Source organism: Amblyomma mixtum, chromosome 6 (assembly GCF_055824585.1).
Source record: "Amblyomma mixtum isolate Tamu chromosome 6, ASM5582458v1, whole genome shotgun sequence".
In the NCBI taxonomy this organism is placed as follows: Eukaryota; Metazoa; Arthropoda; class Arachnida; order Ixodida; family Ixodidae; genus Amblyomma; species Amblyomma mixtum.
In genome coordinates, this window is record NC_143017.1 from 33319025 (window position 1) to 33346133 (window position 27109).

Sequence of the window (27109 nt, forward strand, 5' to 3'; positions counted from 1 at the left end):
CTAAGAGTAAGCAGGAGGAGGAGGGTAGCGTGAAGACATCGTGAAGAAGAGCTCCGGGGCGGCATTCCGCTAAGAGATGGCGCCAGGATATCGCGCCAGTGTTTGGTCGCCCGAAGGGAAGATCAGCGATGACTGATCGCTGTGCGTGCTGCCCAGGCCGAAGCCCAGAGACGCCTCCCAATGGACATTAAAACTCTCATAGACGTTCTGCTGACGTTTATGACGTCTACAGGAGGTTTAGGACGTCTACAGGACGTCCAAGCGAGTTGCTCATTGGGCTCCATTCTACACTGCGTTTTCCGTCTGCCGTAGCCTGCGGTTCAAATACCCTGCTCTCAAAGATCGCATTAACGAGGGCGTAATTGTCGGTCAGTTCTGTTTTCGCAACAAGCCAAATCCAGAAACCGAAAATAAGTCAAATTGCGCTCATCCTCAGACCTTACTTTTGCAAAAGCTGCGAGAACGAAAGGTTCCCAGCAACGCCTAGAAAGCCTGCTCTCAAATCATATGTAAAATAAAACATCTGCCCGATGGTGCTGAGTACCGATCAGAAGAAGCCTATTCACTCGTGGGAACTTTCAATGTCATCTTGAGCCTTATAGGCCGGACTGTTTCGAGCGTGGTTCTGTTTAATCCTTACCCAGTTCAGCTCTCTCGTGGACTTCCAAGGTTATGCAGAGATCGAAGGAAGATCTGAACCCAGAAGACGACTGTAAAGAGGGGATCATTAGCAACGTCACGATAAAGCAAGGATGAGCCTCTGCTACAGTGAATATTAAAGCGCTTAGCTGTGCTAGTTCACACTGCCTTTACAACTCATTAATATACGAAAAATAGCAGAAGCAGACAGGAAGTGACAATGCTAGTTGTTTATATTTTGCGCACTGTATGCTTCTACCGTTTTCCTACTGCTCATGAATATAGAATGTTACAGTGAAGTAAAGTATATTTTAGATTCCATACATTCTAGCATGTTTAATTTTCCGTCGCGAAAGTGTGAACAATAAAAAAGAAGGCTTTCGCGTCAGTGCTTGCCCGCTATTCGTCTTTGCTTGTTTTTGTTGAAGCACAACCGTGGCTCTGATTGCACACAATGAATATTCTCATTATATTTCTGTGGTCTTCACCACATATCAAATTAATTTTAAGCAATATTTTCATAAACAGGGCTTGAAAACAATTGTAGGAATAAAGGCTTTCGAAAAAAAACTGGGTCAGATTCAATATCGCTTCCAAAATCATCAAAGGTTACTTGCTCATATGGACTAAATTGCTCGCAAACATTTTCATTGAATTGTGGTGTAGAGTTCATGTAACATGTAAAGCATATCATACAATAGCACGGATAGGGATACGTTTTGTGCGGAAAACCCACTTGAGGGGTTTTCGTCAGTTTGCGTTTATGTGGCTGTGGCTCATTTAGAAAAACTTCACATGAGACGTACGTTTCCAATTATAAAAACAAATCGTATATGACTTCAAACACTACTGATATCAGACTAAGTGCCCTCAGACTAAGGGTTCAGACTAAGTGAGCTCAGTTGGTCTGCTCAAACAAAGTTATCATTAAGTTTATCGCACAAAGGTAAATAAATGGATCGTCACCAACTAACTTCTCTCGCATTTCGAATTCTTTACCGTTGGCACCGTGGAGTCGTTCGGCTGTGATAAACTATGATAAGATCTTACATCTGGTGATAGAACTGCCGTTGCTGTCGTGCCGAAGTTAGGCATGGGCAGTATGAAAATTCTGCTGCGAGAGAAAAGGAGCGATGTGAGAGGGAGCTGAAAACTACCCTTCATCAAAAGTGCTGGTTCTAACAAAGGGCGAGTTTTGCCTGAAACAGTCAGCCTTATGGAACTCAGCCAAAAAGGCTTCTTTGTTTTGGAATGCTTCCTATAACTCTCTACGACATGTAATCTAAAAACACATTTTAATACAAGCCTTATCGTAGGCCTCTAGTTCAGGCAATTTGCATTTGTGCCGAACGATTGAGGCAACATATCTTATTCAACATAATAAAGGAACTCCAACCGAGAAAGAGCTCAAAGACGCCATTCTTAATAGTAGTACGTTATGACCACAAGTTCAATAAATGCTGGTTTTTTTATGCGAAGCATATTACTAGAGCTACACTACAGCCCGTCGAGCGCGGCGGTGGAGCTACCATTGACCTTTAGCGTGACCACGTGACACCACGTGACAACATGACGTCACAGCAGAGGAGAGATGGGCTGCCGGCTCGCGCGGTCGGCCGCGGCGGTGGAGGCTTCACATCAGAGGCGCTGCAGCTGACCACGTGACGCTACAGCAGCAGTATAAAGCTGAGCTTGCCTCGCTCTCCGGGCACTTACGAGGCGGCCAGGTGTTGGGATGCCGCCTAGAACCAGGGCTGATTTGAACGAGAAGCGAAAGCTTCAGCGTGCCACAGAGACCGATGAAGAGCGGGATGAACGTCAACCAAGGAAAGCCATGTATTACCAAGCCTAGCCATCAATATGCTTCGCATCTGACTAGGCTTAACCTTAGCTAAGCCTCAGCCATTTTTTTCTCCGCCCCCTTTATCCCAGTCACTTCCCTCCCAGAGCACGACCTCAAAGGCACAGTTTTGTCTCAGAATGGGTGCTGATAGCGACAGAAGTCAAATGCACAATGCTCACGCGTCACTTTTTTTTTCTTGGATTACTTTTCGCTCCCAAACGTAATGAAAGACTGCCTCCGCATATCAGTGAAGTAAAAGCTTTTAGCGCGAAACGACTAAGAAAGGACGGGGACAAAACACAGACACAGAAAGGAGCAAAAAGCACTCCTTTTTGTGTGTGTGTTCTGTCCCCGTCCTTTCTTAGTCGTTTTGCGCTAAAAGCTTTTACTTTACCAAGATGAACCAACTCGCCCAGCAGAACGTGTTACTCCGCATGTCAGTCGCTCCCCTAAGAAGTCATAAGCAGTCATTAGAAGCCACAAACAGCCGAAGTGAGCAGGCTTTGTACTCAAGCTGCACTGCAACGACGCTGATCTCCTCTGGTTCCCGCCCGAGAATCCAAAACTCGCGCGTCGGAGTTCGCGCGTCGGGCGCGCAGGCGCACGCGGTCGCCGCTGGGCAGCAGCCATGTTGGAGTCCTCTTCCGCGCATGCGCAGAGACGCGGAAGCCCCGGTGCGCACTCGTCGGCGCCGGCTGGCGACGCACATGTCGTGTCGCATCGATTGCGGGTGGGCGCCCGGGACGCGTCGTGATTGGTCGGTGCGCCGGCCCTCGCCAGGTTCCCGGATGCCGGGGGGAGCCCGGGCTCAGTTGGTAGCCCAGGCTCCGGCGTGACCGTCGCTCGCTCGGCATCTCGGCGGCGCGCGGCGGAACAACCCCGCAACCCGACGCTCGATCAGGTAGGCGCCAACGACGCTCACGCTCGCGCGACATTCGCACGCGCGCGCGGGTGTGCAGAGCAACGCTCATCTTGCGCGTTACGTGGCCCGTCGTGACTGTCAGCGGCGCGTAGCTCGAGAGCAACGAAAGTAAGGCCGGGAGTACAACTGTCGGCTTTTGTCTTCTTTAGAGGCGGGCCTTTGATTGTGATCGACCTCTCTGTCTACCAAGTGTAATGGCAATTCGCGCTGCCCTTCGGCACTTCCGATTTTGATTGACAGCGCTCTTGGCAACGAAGTCATTCGCTTTGAAATTCACTCTGAGGAATTTTTGACAGGATGTTATGGTGTGAAACGATAGGTCCCGGATGGCATATTTTGAGTGTAGTTTCAAAGACGGTAGTTCTTCAACATAATTTGCTTTCGGTAAGTGATTTTTTTTTTACAAATCACTCGTCAATAGCGACGTCATCTCGCGTATTTGCACATTTGCACATTACGTCAAGAGGTGTACGAACTAATTTTCGGAGTACGGGACTCCGCCTCTGTGATTAGGTGCGAACGCGATGGAAGCTACTGAAGTGGTGGACGATATTGAGGCTCATAGTTCGCTTTTTGTCACCGCCGGTGTTGGTTTTCGGTCTACTAGTCAAGGGACGGCTTGAGCCCAAACTCTAAGGGGCCGTTACGTGCCATATTAAATGCAGTCGAAGACGAGGCCTGAACATGGAAACACCTATCGCTTACCAGGATGTCACTGTGCTTTTCACAATTACATTTAAAGAACCTAGCATTTTACGTTCTAAGTCCATCGTGCAAGCTACTCTCTCTTGTACTATTTGCGGCATCACATTTTATCTATTGGGTGTTGTGATGCATTTGCTCATTATTCTTCGAGTCATTTCATAAGGCAACTATTTCCAGCGTTCTGCTAGTACTAAGGGGTTATCTTTACGAATTCTTCCGCACTGCAGACTCTAACACATTTAGCAAAATGGCCAGCCTTAACCTTAACGCACTTCCCTAATGGCGCGGCTGGTCCGTTTGAGGGGCACCAGATTACTGCTGTGCGCATCTCACGCGCAAGAGAAAAAATAAAAGCACAACGCCTTTGGAGTATAACTGCAAGCCTTAAAAGAACCTTTTTACGGAATGTTTATAATACCACTAACTAGATAAGCGCTTGGCGAAGGAGGAACCTGGTTTGAAAGAAATGGTCGTCATTGTTTGGTCCTCTTTTTCTTCTATGCGAAGCTGCTGCGGGTAGCGAATTATAATGAATAAAAAGTAGCAAGCGTTAAAACCTCGCACAGTAACCGGAGAGCAAGAAGGGGTGTTTAAAGTTTCTGCTTTCTTTTTATCGCTAAATTTTTCGGGAATTAGTTCGTTTTGTTTTTACCAGTTGGGGGCACGGCAGTCAGATGTGAATGTTAAAGTTGAATAACTCGGGTACAGGATCTGCGCAGCTTAATTGGATGGTTCATATTTATATTTACGACCAAAGTGAAGACGCTGCGGGCGAACTGAACCCACTTTACATTTATATTTAGAGAAACTGTCTGGATTGCCTGTGTTTAGTTTTTCGCGCTTAATTTTGACGCTACCTTGCTACGACTTCGAACAAGCATCTTTTGATGAAATTATAATGAGAATGCTGTAAATAACATGACATGGAATATATATCTATAATCTGAGTGACGAGAAACTGAAAGCTGCTTAAAACTTTCTTTAAAAATTTAAATACTGAAATAAAATATGATGGAGATATTCAGATTTTCGCGTTTTCTCATGTAGAGTAACACTGACCATTGATATTTGTTTACATGCAATATTTACGCCTGCAAGATGAACTGTGAATTCTTGGCACAGGGTATTGAGTCGTCTAATGCTACCTGAAACAGTTCATCAAATAATCGGCTATTTTAAATTTAAACACCATTTATAATTAATGGTGTTAAACATTTTTTCTAGGAGCCATAATAATTACCTGAAATTTTACTGACATTGCTGCTAAGCGCCATATTGGAAGCCCGTGCTTTGCAAGTGTTCTTGCAATTTTTTGCCACACATTTACATTTGAATGAAACCATGTCTCCCCGGAGGTAATTCTGTCTGAATAGACGCGACACCAATTCGTGACCCAAGTTCTCCTTAGGAAAAAAAGGTAGCGGTCAGCTGGAAGATAGAGCTGCCCTAACCGCGTCCCTGTGTCAGCAAGATAGCGTGTTCTTCAACTATAGCTGTCGCCCGTGACAAGTTACGTTTCAATGTATCTCGACTAGACTTACAAAGAAATTGTTGTCATTTACAGCATTCCTAACTCCTGCACGCAAGAAGAGTCCTTGTAGTTCCTGAATGCGTTAAATGAATTGGTACCTGATGCTTGTGAGCTGTTTATGAGAATTTCGGCTGTACCACTTTTTGTCTTTTCTAAAAAATAATGTGTTTTATGAAGCTGTATTGGATGTGAGCCATATTTCGACCATATGGCGAAGTTTGTAATGGTGTTGAATTGAAAAAGAAAAAAATTCCATATCATTGCTTTTTAAAATGAAAACTTCTTTTAGAGAATGCCTAAAAAGAAAACATAGCATTGGCAAGGGAAGCCGAGAATTGTGAGAGAGGCAACTGGGAAACAGAAAGAGGGGGAGGGGGCGCTCTCAGCTGGGAATGACAAAGGGAGAATCGGGACGAACGCATATCGCAGCTCCAAACTCCTTCGTCCTGTTCTAGGTCTTCCTTCGGCCTTCACTGTAGAAAGGCAATGGCAGGGGACGTATCGAGGAAGGTAAGAGATGTAGAAGAGAGGCTACCTCTCAAGACCTCCACGAAAAGTAACGAGGTTCATTCAATAGCTCAAAAACCTTGTCCTCGTTGTGTCTTCTCCGGTCTTAAAGAAAAACAAAAGTACGAAACACCCCCTCCGGAGGCGCTCTGTTCGCTCTTTTTCGATCCCAAATTGGGGCTACAATTCAGAGCGGCGCGATTGGTCGCGCCCCGTCTCTCCGGTGCCGATCAATCGTCTTGCCAGCACTCGACGCGACGAAGGCCTAATCATAAGCGCACCCCCCTCCCTCCCTCTTTTTCATGTCCTACTGAGAAGTGTGCGTGTCGAAATGAGGGCCGCCCTTACACCGCTGAGCGGCGCTCGCTGCTGTAATCATCATAGTCGGGGCCAACGCGAAGCTCGCCCAATCACGGCGTTCAGGCCCGCGGTGCCCATATCTCGCCGGCCGCGTCCGACCTGCCTGCGCCCGACAGGATTAGACATCTGCACTGTAACGTTGTCGCAACACCTCGGTGGAGGTTGGGCGCCAAGTCGACCGTCTCTGAGGACCAGGGGAGAGGGAGGCTCGGCTTAAGCCGTTCAGCGCATCGGCGCACGATATGCCGAGCTCCACATGCGAAAGGATTTCGACACGACTGAATATATGGGCAGGGGTCTACGGGAACTGATTTGTTTTGCTGCCAGTTACATCGATGCGTGCCATATAGAACTACCTGCTCTAATCTATCTCACGGTCTGTAAGCGAATGTTTCTGTTCATGTCTAGAACTTCATTTTTGTGGGAACTCCTGTATTTACCCTTTAGCAGTGAGCAGATTCACACGAAGCGTGTTTGGCAGCTCCCTTGAGAGCAAAACGCCTTACTCAAGAGCCGGAGAGGAGGCATGCTCTCATTTCTTCCTTGATTTTGTTCCTTCGTTTCCTTGCATGTGATAACAGCAGCACATGCATGGGAGTCAAGAGATGGCACAATAGTAGGTTGCGTGCGTGACCATACTTATGAAAATATCCAGTCAACAAAAGCTTTCGCGGTAGATCCCGCCCATACGAAGTAGAAGTAAGTTGGTTACCGAAACCTCTTACTACGTCATTCGTATGTGTTGACCAGTAGCGCCCATTCGCTGAAAAATAAATTTAAAATATAAACCCGAAGGGACACGGTGCTGAAAGGCGGATGTTCCGCTCTTAGTAGCAACATATACCGCATCTGTGTTTCTCATACTGGGGAGTGCATAAACACAACCATGAATGCTGCCAAGTCCGCATAACATCCGGCTTTTTATTACATCAGCACTAAGTGCTGCCTCGTACACAGAACGTTGCTCTTAAGAAATCACTTTTTAGCTATTCACTACAGGCATGAAATAAACGTGCGACACGCAGTATATACGCGACCGAAAAGTACGCTGTGCTTGTGAAAGGCTTTCTGAGCATGCTCACCCTACTCATATAACATCAGCGATATCCAGCGCTACACGCCGATCTCGTCTTTTAAAAAAAATTAACTAATATTGTACTACAAAAAACATCAAAACTTAGTTTTACTTCATCCCTCGAAGCTCCATTTTTTTTTTTTGCTGGCCTGCAGGGGAGGAAAATGCAAAGTTGTTTATGCTGACTTGTCCGGAACTGAAGATGATGACAGCAAGTAAAAGAAATGCATGCAAGCAAGTCTAAACATACAGCACAAATCTGCGAGCTACAGTTCTTTTCTCATAATTAAAGTCCTTTCAAATGCGTTTTTTGTAATAAAAAGCATTTCGAAGAAGTTAGCGAACGTAATGGAAACTGGCAAGTTCAGAAAATCATTCGCATGCAGTTATGGAGAACCAAATGGTGAAACGTTCTATATACGTGCCATGGCCTTACCGTGGATCTTAAGAGAAAATTCTCACCGAGAATATCTGATCTCCTGCTTAGAAAGTTGCGACAATTCTCGCTGTACACTCTTCAATAATTTTCAAGGTGTTCGTCGGTCTGAGTTACAATTAAGCTAGCATCATGTCTCTCTCTCTCAAAGAGAATTTTGCCTTTCTTGCCTCACGGAGGTGCAGGCGCATGGAAACGATGGCCGTATATGCGCACAGCAACCACAACAACAAAATAAGTTGTTTCAGGCATGCTGGACTCGAACGGTCATGATAATTAGACCTTGATGCATTGACCTCAAGAGGGAATAAGCTAATGTGTTCGCGCATGGTAAGAGAAACAGCAAGGAACTATGCATTACGTCTAGTTAGGGAGGCCGTTACCGAATAGTTATGCCGGAAATTATTCGCTTAATGAAAAGTGGTTCAGAAATTTCCTTAAAACCTGCCAAATTGTTGACACAAAAAATCTCTTTAACCTATCGTATTACGAAGTCCTCCTCCGTAAATTTTCCTACCAACGTGTCTTTGCAATGTTTATTTGAGCTAGCCGGACGGTTCAATATAAAACCCCCTAAGCTGAAGCAACGTACGCAACGCATTAACACCTAATGGGATATCGGGGAAGGCCCCGTTCACTACTCCAGTTTAATGAATTGCAGCGGTTCGCATAATAGAACGCGAATCCTCATTACTCAGGAGCCTTCCATGACTGGCTGAGGCAAGAGCAGTGCTAGATCATTATACCGAAGTATGAAAGTGTCGATCCGTCGTTGGCTACCACAAACGCACCGGATACTCAGATAGTTACTGCGTACACTATATTTTGTGTGTGTGTATTATATAATCCAAGGGTTCCCCCCTTAGAACCTCTCCAGAGAGGTATTGAGAAATCCACAGCAATTAACGGCGACACGGTGGGGAACATTTCTTGGATAAGAAAAGCGATAGGCCGAACGCAGTGAAATCATCCGGTACTGCTGAAAGTACAACCACAGCGCCAGCTAATAACGAACAAGCATTCTTGCAAAAGGCACTGCTTAATCGGCTCTTAGATTCTAAACTAGCGCAGAGCGCAAACGTGCCTCTTCGTCGACGGCTGTCCCCGTGAAAGCATCTTTGTTTACGGTTGACATGAACGACAGGCTGAAAAAAAAGGTAAAAAAAAATTTCGTACAGTGCCTCCACTTAATGAAACACGTTGCAGGCAAACTAGTGATGCATCGTCTCCACAAAAGTAATTCACTGCTACCTTTTTCAGACGAGCACACTGACAGACATGTACAAGACAGCTTGGAGTCACCGCCCGTTCTGTCATGTCTGTCTATGCGCTTGTATGAATCAAGTAGCGCTGATTTACTTTTCCAGAAACAGCCGTCGTGGTGGCTCAGTGGTTATGGCACTCGGCTGCTGCGCGTGCAACAACAGCCAGGGATGGGTCATCTCTGGGAGCGACTCAGTTTCGCACGTGCATGCGGCCGAGATGGAGGGGACGTGCGCAGGCATCCACGTCTCTCTGGGACAGCATTAATCCGGGCATTTCTGGCCGAAGCATGATTTATCGCCTTGGCACGCGTCCTTTGCTGCCTGGCCCCATCGCAGCGCGCGCGTCCCTCCGACAGAGCGACGGCCGACGACGGAGGGAGAGAGGGAAGAGAGAGGGGGCGTCCACCGGGGAGGAAGACGACGACGACGGGCGTCCCAAGATTTACGGCCCTATCAGGGCTCCCTCGCTCCCGCACCTCTTTGTCGCTTGTCTGGGCGCGAGCGCGGCTCCGCTAGCCTACCTCCTCTCCCCTCGGTGCCCTCGTGCTTTTTCTTTACGACCTCCGCCGTCCCGCTCCGGGATTCCTTTCCTCCCCCTCCTCCATTTCCCTACTACTGTCCTTTCTTTCCCTAGCGACGCGCGGCGCGGCCCTTATCTGTCAGCTGTTTCCTCGTACGCGGCGGCCGAGTCGGAGAAGGAGCGGGGCAGAGGACGACGACGTGATTCCGTCCGTTGCTGCCGGCGAGGGTATAGCTGGTCCGAAGGGCGTTCACCGGAACCCGGCCAATGACGCAAATGAGGCCCACCTTTGCTGGGGAGAAAAGGAGGGAGGAAAAGGAAGAAAGGGTCGGTCCGTTGTTATTGCAGTGCTCGCGGTGATTTATGTTGCGGTGCCCGCTTCTTCGCTCGGTGGCGTATAGCCCGAAAAGCGTGAAAATGATTGCCCTAAGTGCTTGTTTAACCGAGTGTGTCGTTCTTTTTCATATTTCAGATGTAAATGGTAAGTTCTTCTGTGTAGTTTGGCGCGTTGCAGGAAACCTAAGGACATGTGAAACGTGAAACACGAGAGAACGTTTCTTTACAATTTCACACGCCGATATCTCTTGAGTTTGAGGTGAAGTTCTTGGACACATTCGTGTTTATGAGACATTTCACGTTCGTATTTATGAGATATCCGCGTGCTCTGGGGTCTGAACGCGCAATTTTCTTGAAGCACTATTAATAGCTAACGATTTGGCATTGTTGCATCTTTCTCCTGCTTTAGCTCTTGGAAACTCGACACCTAAATTGGTTTGTGCACTTCATCCGCCCTCTGTACCGAGTTGAAACCACAACCATGAGTAATAACGGATGATGCGACGGTGTGCACAACTATACTTGCAGGTGATGAAAGTAGTCACGATGAAACACTGCACACAACAAAATACAAACACACAGAGGAACGACGAAGCTGTGCACGAGCAGACTTGCGCGTCGTTGTGTGCTTCTGTGTTGCTGCTTGGTTCCGCTCCATGTGACTGTTTAGTTGTGCGCAGTGTTCCAACATGGATCCTTACCAACTTTCACGTCAAGAAATGTTGTTACCGAATAAAGCAGGACCATTTTCACCTATTATGGAGCGTTTCAGAAACGAATCGGATGTATCTGGCAATAGTACCGTGCCTGACATGCACTGTTATTGCTTATTGCTTCCAAGCTTTCCCCGTGCTAGAATCAAGAACTTTTTAACCAGTGGTGCCTTTGTGCGAAATTGTCCTCATATATGGAGAACGCGACAGATTCTCGTTAAGAAACAAGTCATTAACGCTCCCATATTCAGAGGCAGATTTAAGGGTACCTGTTAGAGGGAACATTTGTAAAACGGTAACTTTTCACGCAATATATTTCTTGTACCTTTCCTTTTCGAAAAAGTAGGCGTAAGTTCGGCTTTCTCACGGATTATGTTTTTCATAAGAAAAGGTATGCCTTCGTCTTAAAGCCAGGCTGCAACGTTTTTTTAGAATTCGAAGAGATTCCAGGATTTGAATGAACGAAGCGTCTTGGTAAAGCCTGCCAAGTATTTTTGAAAATAGGTTTTACAATTTTGACATAACTGTCGATTAAAGCAGTGCCGATCTTTAGGGTCCTTCTGAATGGATTAAACGAATGTGGGGAAGATCATTGATGACGCGAATGTCGCTGAGATTATGCATTTCTACTGCCTTTGCCCAAATTATTTCGAGCATCGTCTAATGCAGCCAAAGAACGCCGCAGATGACGTTGTCAATGAAAGCCTTTGATGGCTCTGTGCGCTGCGGAGAAGCCTCAACGCCGTCGTGGCTTTATTGTTGACTACGTGACCATTTCAGGTGCTAGCACAAAGAGCCTTCGCATGTTTCACCTGCAAGTTTCACGCATTCATGACCTTCTAAGCTCGTTTAACTGTAAGACCTTTACAGTTTCCTTTTACATGAACCTCTATTTACTTGACTACACAGAATACTGCTAACGCAAAGGAACATATTCAAGGGTAGAATGCTGGCCAGGTAATGAAATTTGTTGATAAAATTTGCTGAAAAGGACCTATATTTTAAAATACGAAGAGTTCATCATGTGTGCATCAAAAAACATATTCTTAAAGGTTGGCGTGATTTCCTTCAAGCACGTTGTCTCGAGCCATTTGTATCGCGGCATTTTTATCACACAACAAGAAAAATGGGGGGCGCTCGGCGATGCGCACTGAAGGCAATACTCCTTGAAATATTACTTCACGTATACGGTTTGAAGTATCTATCTTTTTATGCCGAATAATATTTATGAATATGTTCTAAACAGAGGAGAGTTTACTCTCCGGTACCCCCCATACCCCCTAGTATTCACAGACTTTTCATACATTAATGCCAAAACATTATATGGCTCATCGGCACCGAAACCCGGCATCGGCGTTTACCAGCAGAAGTGGTCCCAAAGACCCCAGCTGACGTCACGCTGGTATAAGAGAAACACAAAATTTTTCCTAAAGTGCGGGAAATGGAACCCAGGTCATCCGGACCGCGAGGCTGGCACGCGACTAATGGGCCACAAAACCACTTTGCTTCTTGGAGAAGAAAGTGAACCTAGTGTATGCATTACCTTACGACTGTATGCTGATGAGTGGGTCTGCCGCTAGAAAGGAGGGGAAAAAATAAATAATAAGAAATAAAAGTAATACTTTCGTATTCAAAGCTCGCGAGTAGTCTTCATTGTCCTTCATAATTTTTTTTGCCACTGTCATGGTGATCAACTATACACCATCACCTAGAAAAACTCGTGCGTGGCGGCGTGTGCTTTATAAGAAAAAGCAAGTTACATTAATATTGCGCACCGCAATTAAATACCACGACTTAGCTGCTGAAAGGAGTTGGAGAAATTAATTAAAGAGGTAATGGACGACAAGAGCTTCATACATGTATATTTGACAAAAGTGATGAAGGAGTCGTCGGTATTAAAATCCAGTTGAAAATGAAACTTAAAACGACGACACTTCGCATTCAGAGGATGCCACAAAATAAGGGCCGGTAATGAATGAAAGCATGTTACTCTCCATCACTTATTAGTAAAATAGAACTTCTCGCTTGTGTATTTTATTTGGCAGAGCCGATTACGTTTCGCATCAAAAGGAGGCGGAAAGCACGACTTATCTGCCGATACTCTACTCGGCTCATTGGTCCAGTCATATTTGACAAAGTTATGCACTCAGTACTAGTTGGTTGCAGGAAGGTTGTTCCACTTGTTCACACAATTAGATGGTTCTAGCTTATTTTGGAGGTGAGCTTCTCCTTTGTCACTAAAGGCCTCGCCCACCATGGAATGAAGCTTTCGTTGCTTTTGAAGTTCCCCGCGCTCGACCCGCGCCCCATGGATTATAACGCGACAGCGTGATAGGCTCCGTTACCCAGAAAATCTGGCCTCGGCGTTGCGAGAGAAAAATCGCGAGCGTGTCTCCGGCAGGTGGTGCCCAGAGAACAACCTAGGAGGCAGGTGGACCGCCCAGGTCACGTGACCTTTCGACGTCATCACAACCTGCTTACTGGATAGGGAGCAAACTGCCCACCGTGGGAGGTGGCAGTTGATTTAATGATTACTCTCTCGTTAAGAGCAACCTGGGCCGCACAAGTCGTCACACCGGTGGCAGCGCATGCTATCGCAGAGCAGTGACGTGTGCCTTAATCACTGCTGCACTGCGCCAGGGGAGGAGCAGAGGAGGAACCACTGCACATGTAGGTTTCCTGTAGGGCGTTCCACCCAGCGCAAGAATGCCGGCAGTTCTTGTTTTCGAGCTGGCTAACGTTTCGTCGAAAACATGCATTCTGCCGCAAACTCACAGCTGGGACCTGATCCACGCCATTATATTCGTATCCAGCACCTCCACAAAGTTGTTACGCATGAAGGACTTTACTATGGAAGGGGTCTAGTTTCGCCCGCTTGAGAGCCCAGCGCGAGAGAAAGCCGCAATGTGATGTTCTGTTCCGAACGCGCACAGCGCGTCAATGTTTTCGCGGCCTTTACACTTTCTCCCTGAGTCGCCCAAGTCCACGGGGCGAGTTTTCGCGTCTCGCGAGAGTACCATTACACACTGAACAACGATATATAAAGAAAGTATTATTTTTACTCCGGAATCGCCTACGATGTGCGTGCAAGTTTCTCAATTCCTAGAGGGCATTTGTGTTGGATTTGCCTACAGTTTTATCTCTGAAGTTAATTTTACGTTTTCCTTGATAATCTAGTTCACACTTCGCGGCTTCACGATCGCAGATCCAGTTTTCCATCCCGCCAACTGTTTCAGACTCAACGCTAGATTTATGAAAGTGATTCGCTATCGTTCCTGGGAAGAAAAGGGAAAGATTGAAGCCACTTTTAACACTCCAGTTAAATAAATTGATTGTTCAGTTAGTTTCGACAAGCTGCTCTTTACTTCCAAGGATATCGCTTTTAGAGGACCGCATTCGGAAATTCTCACCCGCTTCCGCACCAGCTGACAAATCCTAACAAAGCCCGACACCCTTTTGCTTAGTCTTCACGATTGCAACAGCCTCGTGATCAGCATTATCATCGTCCCATTTACGTACACTCGAATTAACTGGCCTCCAATTAAACCTGCTCTGCTCAACCTGCGACCATCATTTTCCCGCAAACGGCCTGTTCTAAGTAACTCACCCATATTTGTGCCGCTCCGAATGCGTTTACCTTCGCTTCGAATCCACTCCGTTAGCCCTAAGCCCGATCCACACGACGGAGGAGACCACGAACGAAACACCACATGTCGAATGACGCGCCGACCGACGGGAAGCAGCTCACATACACACCGCGGAATGAAAGAGCAGACGACGCAACTGCGGCACCAAGCATAGAGTTTCTTACTATTACCTAGAGGGAAAGCTGGCGGCGCTGCACTTCAGCCGCCGTGGACGCTCAAAGCATCATGGGCCGGTGAGCTACTTCGTGCGGGACAGTTGGATTTTTTCGTCAGCATAGAGTGACACCACTAACAATTTTGATTCCGCAAACGCTGTTTGTGTGCGCAGACGACTTTGGCGCGAACGCAGTATCCAAAAGCCATAGTAGCGAAACCGCAATAGCACACGACGCCAATTAAAGGTTTTTTTTTTCTGAATTGTCATTAAAAACCTGCTTAAAGTGTTTAAGCAACACCATTTTTTAAACATATTTTCTTTTAAAAGTTCGGTTGTTAAACACGAAATATTAGTTTTTGCAGTATTCAATACTTCGCCAATAGGAGAGCGAGTCATCTCTAATTTTGGGCAAACTTTGCATTGACATGCTTTTCTGCTCATTTGTTGCAATTATTAGACAGGATATTGAATGATAGGGTATTCTCGATTATCCAACAGCGTTAATTTTTCATTATTTTTTCGCCAAAAGTTGTACTGCAGTCGGTAGCTCAGCGGCCCATGATGATTTGAGCGCCCATGGTGGCTGAAGTGGTCTTGAGGGGGCTCCACGCAAACTCCCATAGAAGGGGCACCAGCTTTCCCTCGAGGTAATAGTAAGAAACTCTATGGCACCAAGGTCTTCTTGCGATGAATCTGGTTCGACAGCAGTCAACATGATCGTAACGGCTTGCTGCCATGAACCTTGCGTCCGCTACCTATTCGGGCGAAACTCTGACGCATGTGCCGAAAGGTAGGGAACACCAGAGGAAGCACGGTGTTCGCATAGTTACGGTGTCTGTTGCTACTAAAAGTGGGGTTTGACTAGTGTAATAAAACACTTACCAGAGCCTTTAGGACGCACATAAAGGGGCGAAAAAAAATTTAACAGAGCCCGAGACCGCCTTATGGCTCACTTTACTCCTTGCGTAATTCAATTTATCCAGCATAATATGTGCACATTGGCACAGTCATCACTAAAGTTGTTTATAAGGAACAAGCTATGTTGTTTCTTTTCTGCTGAGGCAGGCATGATGGCGCTTAGGATAGAAGAGTTTGCTCTCTTTACTTTTGCCCGCATCTGTACGTGATTGGACATACATGACCTGACAGTGCAGCAACTGCCCAACAGGGTCGCACAAAGCAACTGCAGACGCGAGACCGCGAAGTGGACAGGCGACCGGCTTCACGCCAGTAAAGAAAAAAAAATACAAAGTGCAATTGTTGCCTTCCCCGAGCATTTTTCTTTCTCCACAAACGTGCAATGCCCCACCCCCAGAATCCGAGAGCTCAGTCCGCGTACCCTTCTCTGCCTACGCCCTCCGCGACGCAGGTATGCTGAACACAGAACGGTGAGGTCGAGTCACGTGTTGCGCGACCGGCTATATCCATTCTCCCTTCATCATTTCTGCAAGCCTACCTGAAATAATAGTTGAAATGTAGTATAAGTACAATAAAAACGAATGCTGGAGAAAAAATTCAGGGGGCACTTTGTTGATCCCAAGTGCGGTAAGGCGGAAGCTTAAACGTGGTGTTGCTGCTTGTGTCACTGATGTATGGTTAAGGTGTTAAGCTTCGCCTCTAAGAGTAGAACGCTGCCAGGGAGTCCACAAAACGCCATCGCCCGTTCGGCTGTGCGCCTTGCACGTCGGTAAATTGGTTTTTCAGGAAAGGAAATGTATCTGTCTCACATGTCTCGATGGACACCTGAACCTCGCCGTAAGGGAAGGGAGAAAGATGGGAGTGAACGAAGACACCGTATTCACTAGACGCGCCTTTGTTCATTACAAACCATCGAGCTGGCATGTCGGAGTGGTTGCGTGCTTGTCTCGCACTACGGAGACCCTGGTTCGATTCCCCAACTCGACCAATTTCCTGCTCGGTTTTATTTATTTATCTTGGCTTACTATAAAGGTTAATTAGGCTAGTTGATTATTTAACTAATTAAGTAAACTCAGTAATACTTACTTGGAGCATCACTATACCACCCCTTTAATTGGTTGCACGGTTACAAGCCTAAGTACAATCGGCCCCGTTTGAAGTTCGCGCACTGTGGCGTCACGACCATTTCGACCAATCGAAGAGCGTGACATTTCTGTCGACAACTCCTGCTTACAACGATGAGGCATTAAAGGCTTCCGCCTTAATATTTGGCCTGACAGGCAATGAAAATTGGACAGCGTTGCCTTCTGCTTCTCACACCACTGCGACGGCGTCACAGCGCGCTTCACATAAAAAAAAGCCCGGAGCTGAAAGGACAGGGGAGAACTGTGGCCGAGGTTTCGCTCAGGGCGTTTCCCATCATAGAACAGCGACACCCTCGTCGCAAGGACACCCTTAACGACGTACCCGGGTCCCGTTGACTCGTCGCAGCCGCTCTCAATCTCCGGAAAGAGCGAAATAGCCGATAATTTGCGCGGCTCCGAACTAGAACCAAAAGTGCTTCTCTTTTTTTGCATTTTCTTTGTTTTTTTTCTGGAGCGTAACGAGCACCGGTCCGGTCCGAGCCAAAAACCCTCAGGACGAAAGTGATGCTTGCTTTACGGCCTAGCCGGCAGTCAGCGCATAAATAGCTGAGGACGTGAGACGCCAACGCCATGGAAGAACCACTGAGGCGTGTGTTGAGCCAGGAAGAATCGAAAGCAAAAACAGGTAGTGGCCAAGAAGATAGTGATAAGCATTCGAAGAGAACGCAGCGGGCACAAGAGGACGACAAAAGGGATCCTATTGAGAAATTTACAGTTTTCCTGCACCAGTCACCCTTATAGAAAAAAAAAAAATTGAAGATAGAAAAGTTCGCAAGAACTACATACGGAATAGCTTCCGAGGAACGCACTCGAAGCTTGCTTCTAAAACCTGCAGGACCTATGCATCTCGTACTCTAATACGTCAAGGCTAGGTTCGCTTTCTTTTTGCGACGTCTCTTGATGCATCTTTGGTAACAGCCAGGAGGGCTTATTGAGGTTAAAATAAGACCTTATCAAAGCGTATACCTTGCCAAAAGAACACGGGAAATACATGGGGCGTCTGAATGTTTAGGGTTTAGGCCTTTTCTGCAATGTGACTTGGAACGCATAGTGACAGTGTGGTAGAGTATTTCAGATTTCAAGCTAAGGAGCTCATCCTCAATTAATTATTGGGTAATGTGTCTATACTAACTGCGCACTTGCTGCAGCATAACGAATTTTATAATCCCTGAAGAAACGAGCTGGCTAGTCAAATCATTTCACTGGGCTAGTTTTGCAGAAAGGATAAGCGGTTACTTGAACAGCTAGTACCCGATGATGCCGCGTTCTAAAAGTTTCGCCAAAAAGAACTGTTCTTATTCACGTATGCGGTTGGTGTTCTTAAATTAAGTGAAAAATTTACTTGCTGTACTAAGTGTAGCAGTCACTACAACAAGCTTTGTACTGATATCCGATGCAATGGCTTCGGGGGTAGTGATCACTTCAAATGAGACTCTCTGGTTCCTTCCACGACTAGATACCCCGTGCATATCCGTTTTCATTAGATCAGAAAAAAGATGCAGCTTGTCAGAGTTGATCTTAATACATTGCTTGAGTCTGGATGTTTCCATGAATGTACAGAAAAATTATTTAGACCGACAGTTCCTCCTTTGCAATTGTTCTTGATGCTCTGCGCTACGCATCCCTTGGCGTACAGAAACATGCAACAACGTCTCAAGAAGTACATTTGTTTTTAATGCATGCACGGTACAGTACGCATTTTAGTAAATGTCACAAATAATTTCTTGATGAATCATGACAAAGTGCGGAGCCATTGCGCCGCTGGGGCCAGAAATCTGCTTCAGACAATAAAAATTCTAATGCTGATAAGAGCGTCGATATTATCGCAGAATACCTGGAAAGGTCACTGCGAGGAAGAACAGCGAGTACTGTTTGTTTTGCAATAGCAGTTAGGCTGTAGAAATGTTTTTTTTTTTTTATCACGGAAAGAGAACATGCGTTATAATGTGTGCGATGTCTGACGTGGTTAGTGCGAGACACGCGCAAGCGCTACTGGACAGCGTAAATATGCGGGAGCGAGAACACATTTCTCGGAAAATATTCCCCTTCAACCAGGAGAAATATTACGGAAGAGCGCTATTAAATGTTTCGATCTGATCGGGTTAAGACAACTACACAACCAGGGTACCTTAGCTGAACAACATAGTGCGGCTTTATTTTTTCTGTTCCACTGTTATAATTAACGCAGGGAAGTCACTCGATCGTACTGAAGTTTTTCACGAATATGGCCGCACTAAAGGTTTTCACGAACATGCGCTTTTAATAGTGTCGGCAAATGTGGCAGTCTATTAACGCTGCCGAGTATACAGGGTGTTTCACCTAGGAGTTTACACAATCTTTAAAAATAGGCTTTTTGAGTTAAAGTGGCACTTGTTTCGGTAAACCATTGTCAGCGGTGTAGCGAATAAGAATAGAGCAATACGTGCTACTAGCAGGCTGGTTGCCTAGTATTGAATACCTAACTTTGTAACAATTACCGTTAGGCTCCTTAGTTATTGAAAGGCATGTAGCCCAGCGCAAGTAATGCCGATATCAGTTTTCAGAATTTCGAAAAAATGGTAAACCTAGGCGCTGTGGCCAAACAAATTTTGGCTATTTCAGCGAGTTGCGTTATTTTGATAGGTTTCTTTACCTGCAAGCTTCTAGAAAGCACGTCTATTTTGGCGCGATGTAGCCAAAATTTGTTGGGTCACAGCGCTGACGGTAACCGCGTTTTCAAAGTTCTAAGAACTGGTCTGGATACTACTTACGGTGGGCTACGCTCCTCACAATACTTAAGGAGCCTAGCAGTAATAGTTAAAGAGTTAACTATACAGCATTAGTTAAACAGTTTGGTAGTTAGTACGTTTCAGATGTATTCTGACACTGCTAAGCCGAAAAAAGCGCTCTGCTAACTTAAAATATTTTTTAAAATTTTGGAACATCTTAGGTGAAACACTCTGTATTTACCCGCGTGTTTCCGAGTGCATTGCACTAACTCCAATGCCCCGCGACGTCGGTCTTGAGCAACACAAAGGTTCCTCATCGGAGCGAAACGCAGCTCAATCAATGCAGGAAAGACGCCCGAAGGTTCATCCTATGCACTGGGGAACCGGCGCGCGCCGAACCAACGTCTCAAGATAAAAACGCGCCTCGCCCCAGTGAAATATCGCGCTTATCTGGAGCACGCGCTCTAATTAGCGCGACCGAATAACTGCCCCTCCGATAAAGCGCGAGGCGGCCCGCGTCACATAGCCATCCTCCCCATCCCCTGCAGCTTCCTCTACTTGCAGCGCTGGCGGCGGGATCGATCCTGGTTCAACACGTTCTTTTATGAATGATTAAGTAGTCCCGAGACCGACTGCATTATGCATGAGCACTGCGCTCCGCGAAGGAAATATTTTGCGAGTTTGAGATTCATGCGGCCGCGGTGACACGGGCCGCTTCCCCTTGTTTTGATATAACGAAATACGCGCGCGACCATTTTTGCGCTTGGCTGCCGGGAGACCGTGGCATGGGAGCGGAGGGATGGAGCGAGCGGATGAGCAAAAAAGAAGGACTGGGGTTAGAGTTGGGAGAGACCTACTTGCTACTATTTTCGGTGACTCCCGTTTGGGGCGTACTATATAGGAGCGTCGCAATATACTCCTGCTGCTTCCAGCGCCGACGGCGACGCTTTGGGGGAGGTTAAGAGTAACGTACAGTTCCCGCATTGCGTAATGCTCGCGAGACTAATTTTTTGCCCTTACAGCCATCAACGGACGTCAGGGTGCAAGCCCTGTGTTGCTGGTAATGTGCGAGACATTATACGAGGAAGTTCGCTAAGCTGTTTAGGCTGGGTTCTTGCTCTTTCTCATACCTCTTTTCTTGCCTTTATTGGAAGGCCAGTGATGGTACAGTTGTTTTTATTGGAAATTATGGGTTGACGGCGTTCTTTTTCCCTTTAGTTCCTTTCTTCGCACTTAGTTTCTTAGCCACTTCCTTCGTTTTTCCTTTTAACAAGCAGAAAGAACGAGCATGCTTCCACTGCACATCCCTTTATTTACAGACTATTAGTTAAAAAACAAAAGTGGGCATATTCGGCTGCAATATTCAAGCAGTTTTTCGTAACCTGCACGGCTATATATTACGGTGATCGAAAATATGCGCACAGCAATCGCGTTCTTGTAGATTGAGTACTTAATTTTTTTTTCTGAAATATCTTTCTGTGTCTTATTTATCTTTATGTCTTTATTCTATCTAGAGCTGGATGGACCATTGCCCTTCCCTGTCTAAAAGAAAAAATTTAGGGGCGAAATGCTAGTCACTTTCATATTTTCCTCACATTGGCCGGCTTTGCCTTGTACTTTCTGTTTGTTTTTTAAAGTAAAGACCACCTTCGATGGCCGCTTCGTTTCCTTTTATTTTTTTCGCCATTTCGTGCAATGGTAGTGTGTACCAGCTATTGCACAGCCCCGCTTGCCGGCGTTATTTTTTCCAACCTTTCCATCGAAGCTTTCCTCCAAAGGTGCACCGAAGGATTCTTCACATTTTTTGCCATAATCTTTCGGCGCGGAACGTGCTGATTCCACGCATTGTTGAGTACCGCGCCTGATCAAGTCACGAATTCGAGCGCATGTCCATACGCAATTAAACTAAATTTCCTAACTAAGCTTTTCTCTATACAAAAATTAGAGCGATTCTAGAAAAACAATTCGCCTGTAAAAATTTTTTTGTTCCAAATTGCTCGGTGGTAAAAAAAATGGCTGAGGCTTAACTTGGTTAACCCTGGTCAGATGCTAAGCATATTGATGGCTAGGCTTGGTAATACATGGCTTTCCTTGGTTGAATACTTGGTCATTTTAATACAACCACTAGAAGCCTTCGTCGTGGGGCGCCTGGATTGCCACGGAAGCCGCGTCCGCCTGCCCGGTGGAGCGAGCGTTTCACCTACACCTAGTGTGAACGCGCGTTCGAAATGCGCGGGAATGCCGCTCGAGGACATTCCGGTGTCTGTGTGATGGCATCGTTCTCCCTCTCCCAGCGCGTGACGGCGATCTGTCGTGACGTCATGTGTCACGTGGTATGTCACGTGGTATGTCGTCACTGTACCACGTGGTCTGCACGGCGTGCAACCACAGCGACGGCGAGAGGTGGACCCTCAGCTTCCTCTGTCGTGACGTCATGTGTCACGTGGTGTGACGTCACTGTACCACGTGGTGTGCACGGCGTGTAACCACGGCGAAGGGCTGTAGTGTACCTCCGTCTTCCTTTGTCGTGACGTCATGTGTCACGTGGTATGTCACGTGGTGTGACGTCACTGTACCACGTGGCGTGCACGGCGAAGGGCTGTAGTGTACCTCCGTCTTCCTCTGTCGTGACGTCATGTGTCACGTGGTATGTCACGTGGTGTGACGTCACTGTACCATGTGGTGTGCACGGCGCGTAACCACGGCGAAGGGCTGTAGTGTACCTCTAGTAATATGCTTCGCATAAAAGAGGTAATTATGCATGCGCACAGACGTTGTAAGTCCGTGAGGGGGTCCTTCGCTTGACAGTGCGCGCTAATCACCCTCTTTGTATAACCCTCATCCAAAGTGAATACGCTTAAACTGAAACTTAATCGGCAGCAGGCGATGGCGGTTGGGCAGCCCGAATCACGCTTGCGTTTTGTTTGCGCTAGCGGCAACGAAAGCTGGCACCTTTGACCTAATTTCTATTATCCTGCTTAAATGGTCTCCGCTGCACTAGCACGTGAGCATTTACATGTCGTGACGTGTCCAAGCTAAAGCAAAAAACTTCGCTAAAAGCTCGATTCGAGTCGAGCGGAGCTTTTTCATCTTCCGTCATTGAGTTCAGAATCTTACTGAATCATAACCATTGCCTATTTGTTGGTAACATGACCTCAGATATAGAGTTATCCTGCATTCAACAGTCCCGAGCTTAAGTGTATTGCTTCGGACCTCGCGCGTACAACCTTCACCGCGAATAGTGTATACCCGTACTCCTTTCTCTCGCTCTCTCCCCTCCTTCACCCTTCCTTTATTCCTTCCCATTACGGTACGTACAACAACAAGCGTGTAAAACAGTCACCGCGTCTTCCTCTTCTTCATAACCTAACCTAAGGATTTACTATACAGGGAGCGCTGCAGCAGGTGAAAAAGACGGGCAAAATACAATGGCTATGATGCTCGACATATTGGACACTGTTTTGCACCGCCCTTATAGGAACTGGAGCGCTGCGTAACGCCGCTGCCATCTCAGCAAGTGTCCTCAAACATTTTCTTAACGGCGTGAGCTTGTCGTCGTGAGCTTGGGTTTCTTGGTATCTCGTGTAACCATTGTCATCAGAGCTCTGTGTAAAGCGCTTTATGGCGTATTTCTTCTCTGTGCTCGCCGTAATGTGCAGTAGTCAAAGGTGCAACACCATAACGGGAGGACGTGGCCTACGGCAAATTGTGTGTGCTTGTGTGGCCTCTTTATAACTGTGCCATGTTTTGTGCTTAAGACGGCGTGTGTTGTCCTAAGGACACTTCTAAATGCGGTCTTATGATGCCGTCATTCGAAATACGAGGCCAACTGACCAGTTTCTGACCAGTGTTGTAGGCCAGATATCAGTAGATTGACAGTTATTGGTAGTCGGACGTATGTAAGAAAAACGTCGTGTCGAGTAGATTTAAATTACGGCGTAATTACACATTAGCATCCGCGGGAGCTCAGCAATACTGCTATAAAGGAAGGTCACACAGCTTCCTCGAAGCATCCGTAGTTATCTCCAATGTATTTTAGGAGATGGAAGTGATTACTAATTGGTAGGTTGGCTTTTCCTTCCCATCTGCGAGCCGCTTTGGTTATCTCAGCTGGTAGAGTGACTTCCCCGGAGAGGCGATGGTCCCGGGTTCAGTCCGTATCAAGATTAATTTTTGTTGAGTTACGAAACTTCTCATGAAGCTGCTAGCTTTCCTCTGTAGCCGTATGGCGGCGCTCAGAAGGATGTTGTGAACAGAAAGTTTATGATTATCCGCGTCTCGTTGAAAAACGCCTTGGTACGGTATCATTTATGGGTTAGAGTTGGTGGGCGAAAACAAGATGGACTTCCAATTCTATTTTTATTATAAACAAGGGAAACCAAGCTAGCCAACTATACTGGCGGGTGGTAGATTAGTCAGTTAGATGTCGTAGTTGTGTGTTCATTTCAATTTTTTACTCTTGGTTTAAGAATTGGATACTCTGTGTACTTGGACGAGAGGTTTGGACCGCTCTCAACTCTTAAAGCGTACGATAGTAAAACTTACTGCAACTGAAAGATGAGATGCGCATAAGAAACATGCAGTGTGCCTCTTATTTTCAAAATATTCAGATCATTGGGTTAAAGGAGCTGGTACTGAACCGCAGTGATTACCAAATTAATTAATTTGAAGATTGAAACTCATCTTGAAATGGTTTTACCTGTTTCTTTGTAACTTCTGTGCGTGTTCCAAGTCAGCTTAGAGAACTTTATACTTTGTGGTTAAAGTTGGCAAAGGGAGCAAGCAGTATTTACCTCCACGTTATATACCGTAGGATTCTGCGTGCGTTAAGTGTCTTTTGAACGTGCTCTGAAACTCGCGAAATAAGTAAATGGGGGCCCTTATCAAATTTTAACTATGATGCCCGTAACAGTCTAGAGCGCAGTCATCTGACAGTGTTGGCATCAGTAGTTTATGTCCGCCATCGTGCCGTTTAACATTACGTTAAGAACTGTCTTTGTCGTTACTTGCGTCGAAAGTAACCTCCGTTATGAACCAACTTCATTCTCTATTCTCCAAATGAAGCCTTCCTACGAACTACTGTTTTCAAGGCGCTTATTCTTTGCGTAGACAATAAGGATCCGCGTGCGCACAAAGGGATTACTGCAAGGTTAGAGTACCTCTTCAAATGGAACAAGAAACTTTTGAAAATATGGCATTCTACTCGACGCTTGTGAGCCGGATGACGGTAATACGTCTTGTTTGAGTCACGAGCTATTTTCCGTTGCATGCAAAAAATATTCCAACTTTCCGTTTTCTGAGAGGAACACGCTATGATTGCGCTGCAGAAAACCCATTGTCCTGGACAATAATTCATGCCATAACACTTCGTCCTCGAATGAATACATTGTAATTTGGCGCAGTTTTCTGGGTCTGAATTGTACAGTTCTCCACACACTTGTCTGGACCAATGCGGATTATGTTACTGTCATTTACAAGGGATCTATTGCTAGAAATGATGTTTTACTATGCATGCAAATTCATAACGATTGTGGTTTATATCTCGTATCTTAAAAGTCAACATTGAGCTCAGAAAGGAGCGAGAAATGTCACGGACACACCCGAAGCATGCCGTTCGATTACTACAAACAAATAATACGCTTGTGTACTTGCACTGGCGCCTTCATGTCATCATAAATCAGTATGTAAGTGCATAAGCCGATTTAAAACCTTTTAAAGCACTCATACTTAAAATATGGGCAAATTCATAGAAGCACACACCCAGTGGAGCTGCACACACCGAGGCAATAGTTATGCCAAAAAAAAAAACGTTTTTTTTTCATTAATTTAGCTTTGCCGCATTCAAATGTTTCTATGGTTCTCGCCATAAAAGGTTCTGTATATGAGCGTAGCGATTTTCTGCAAATTACATTACAAAAGTAACGAACCCAAGACTAAACCAGTTGCGCGTACGCACGTAGACGCTATAACGGAAGAGGTTACAAAACGTGCATTATTTACTATTCCCACATACTCTCAACGACAAAGGTCTCCTGGATGCGTGAAGAGCAATCTGGTGGCATTTGTGCCACGTCTGTCAACGACCATTTGATTTATTGTCAAAGATTAGAACTACTACTTCCGCCGCAGTCGAATACACCTCGTGTGAAAGCTGGAACCCACTGTCGTGCTGCGCATTGTCCACCGTCTTCTTCGTCCACTGATACTGCCGGTGCTTTCGCACTATAATCGGTTTACCCGAGTTTAAACCCTGACACTTTTATTTGCTTCTGTCAAACACTGCAGAACTTAAATAGAAAGTGGTGTTATTAACTCTAATACTTATGCATGGTAAATAAAAACGAGGTACAGCCTTTGTCAAAAGTAACCAGGCTCCATGGTTTGCTTCTCATTCGTATAATATAGCCCTCATGGCTTCATTAAAAATCAAAAAGTTCTTTGAAGGTGAGAACAGGGGTTCTTCTTACCACACAGAGATTTAGAGCTTGAGGGCTGGCATAATAGCTTTAATATACGATTGAGACAAAACGTGCAGCCTGGTCACTTTTGACAAAGGCTGTGCATGAGAGAACACATTTCTCCGAAGACTGACGCAACTTACACAGGTCTGTTGCTACTATGAGTGTAAAAACTGAAGTCGCCTTGGGTAGCCTAAGGGATGTTAGTTATATCAGTCTATCTAAATACTACAAGGACAAAATCTCCTGGACGGATGAGGCGCAGGCAGAGGTGTCTCAGAGAAGAGGCTGGAACGCTTCTTCGCGCGTCCAACGTCGGTCCCCAAATTGCTCAACGTCACACCGGGCGGCCGCACTGGCAGGGGCGACGAGACGCACTCGTCGCGAGGCGGCTGCGTCGCCGCCGTGAGAACCGCGGGCGCTGATCACTTTGGACGGGACACAAAGAGTCCATTCAGGGCGCGTCGTTATTAATCGACGCTCGTCGCCCCCTCTGCCCGAGCGAACTCTCCTCCTCTCCCCTCGCCACCTCAGCGCGAGCAAGACGGCTCGCAGGAAAGGGGCTGGAGTGGGAAAGGGAAGGGAGGGTCTGCGGGCTTCAATTGTCCACCGGTTCTTCGCGGTGCTATCGCGATTCCTACATCCCACTGTCGCCTCTCCCTTCCCCTGCGAAGCGTGCTTCCCCACTTGACAGTGCTGCTATGCGACGCATGCAGCCCTTAGAGTTGGAAGGAAAGCAGGCCTGCCCAACACGACCTAGACTGGCCTGCCTCGTTGTCACCCCGCGCGCATTGTTTCTGGCCGTTCTGGTCACGCGCGCACTTCGCATTCCGACGCGACATGAAAGGAAGGGAAGGAGGGAGGGAACAAAGGAAAGAAAGAAAGAAGAAAGAGCGCGTGTCCCGAGCTTCCCTTCCTTCCTTTATTTCCCGTTCGCCGTTCGCGCGCTGCCATCGCGATGAGTGTAATCCCGTTAGGGAGCGCCTTTAATTCACTTTGCCGGCCCAATTGGGGGAAAGTTAAGGACGGCCGATGCCGAGCGACGGCGCGGGGACCCGACGCACACGGGCTTTTGTTTGCGGCGGCGCCATTGTTTTTTGGCACCGAATCTGTCTTCTTGCTGCGCTTTGGGCTCGTTTCCTCTCGGCTCATCTCTTCTTACTCCCCCCCCTTCAATTAAGGTGTCCGCATTCGGCTTTCAACGTCGTCCTCGTAAGCTGAGGC

The 27109-nt window shown here is 46.5% G+C and overlaps 1 protein-coding gene across 8 annotated transcripts in view; it reads left to right on the top strand.

Moving 5' to 3' along the window:
• Window positions 1–3272: 3272 nt before the first annotated feature.
• Window positions 3273–27109, top strand: part of GluClalpha (glycine receptor alpha 1) — a 365874-nt gene continuing 342037 nt past the window's right edge. For all 8 annotated transcript variants that reach the window (XM_089547751.1, XM_089547755.1, XM_089547753.1 and 5 more), the window contains exon 1: window positions 3273–3383. The gene's annotated coding sequence lies outside the window, so the exon portion shown is untranslated. The remainder of the gene's footprint in view (window positions 3384–27109) is intronic.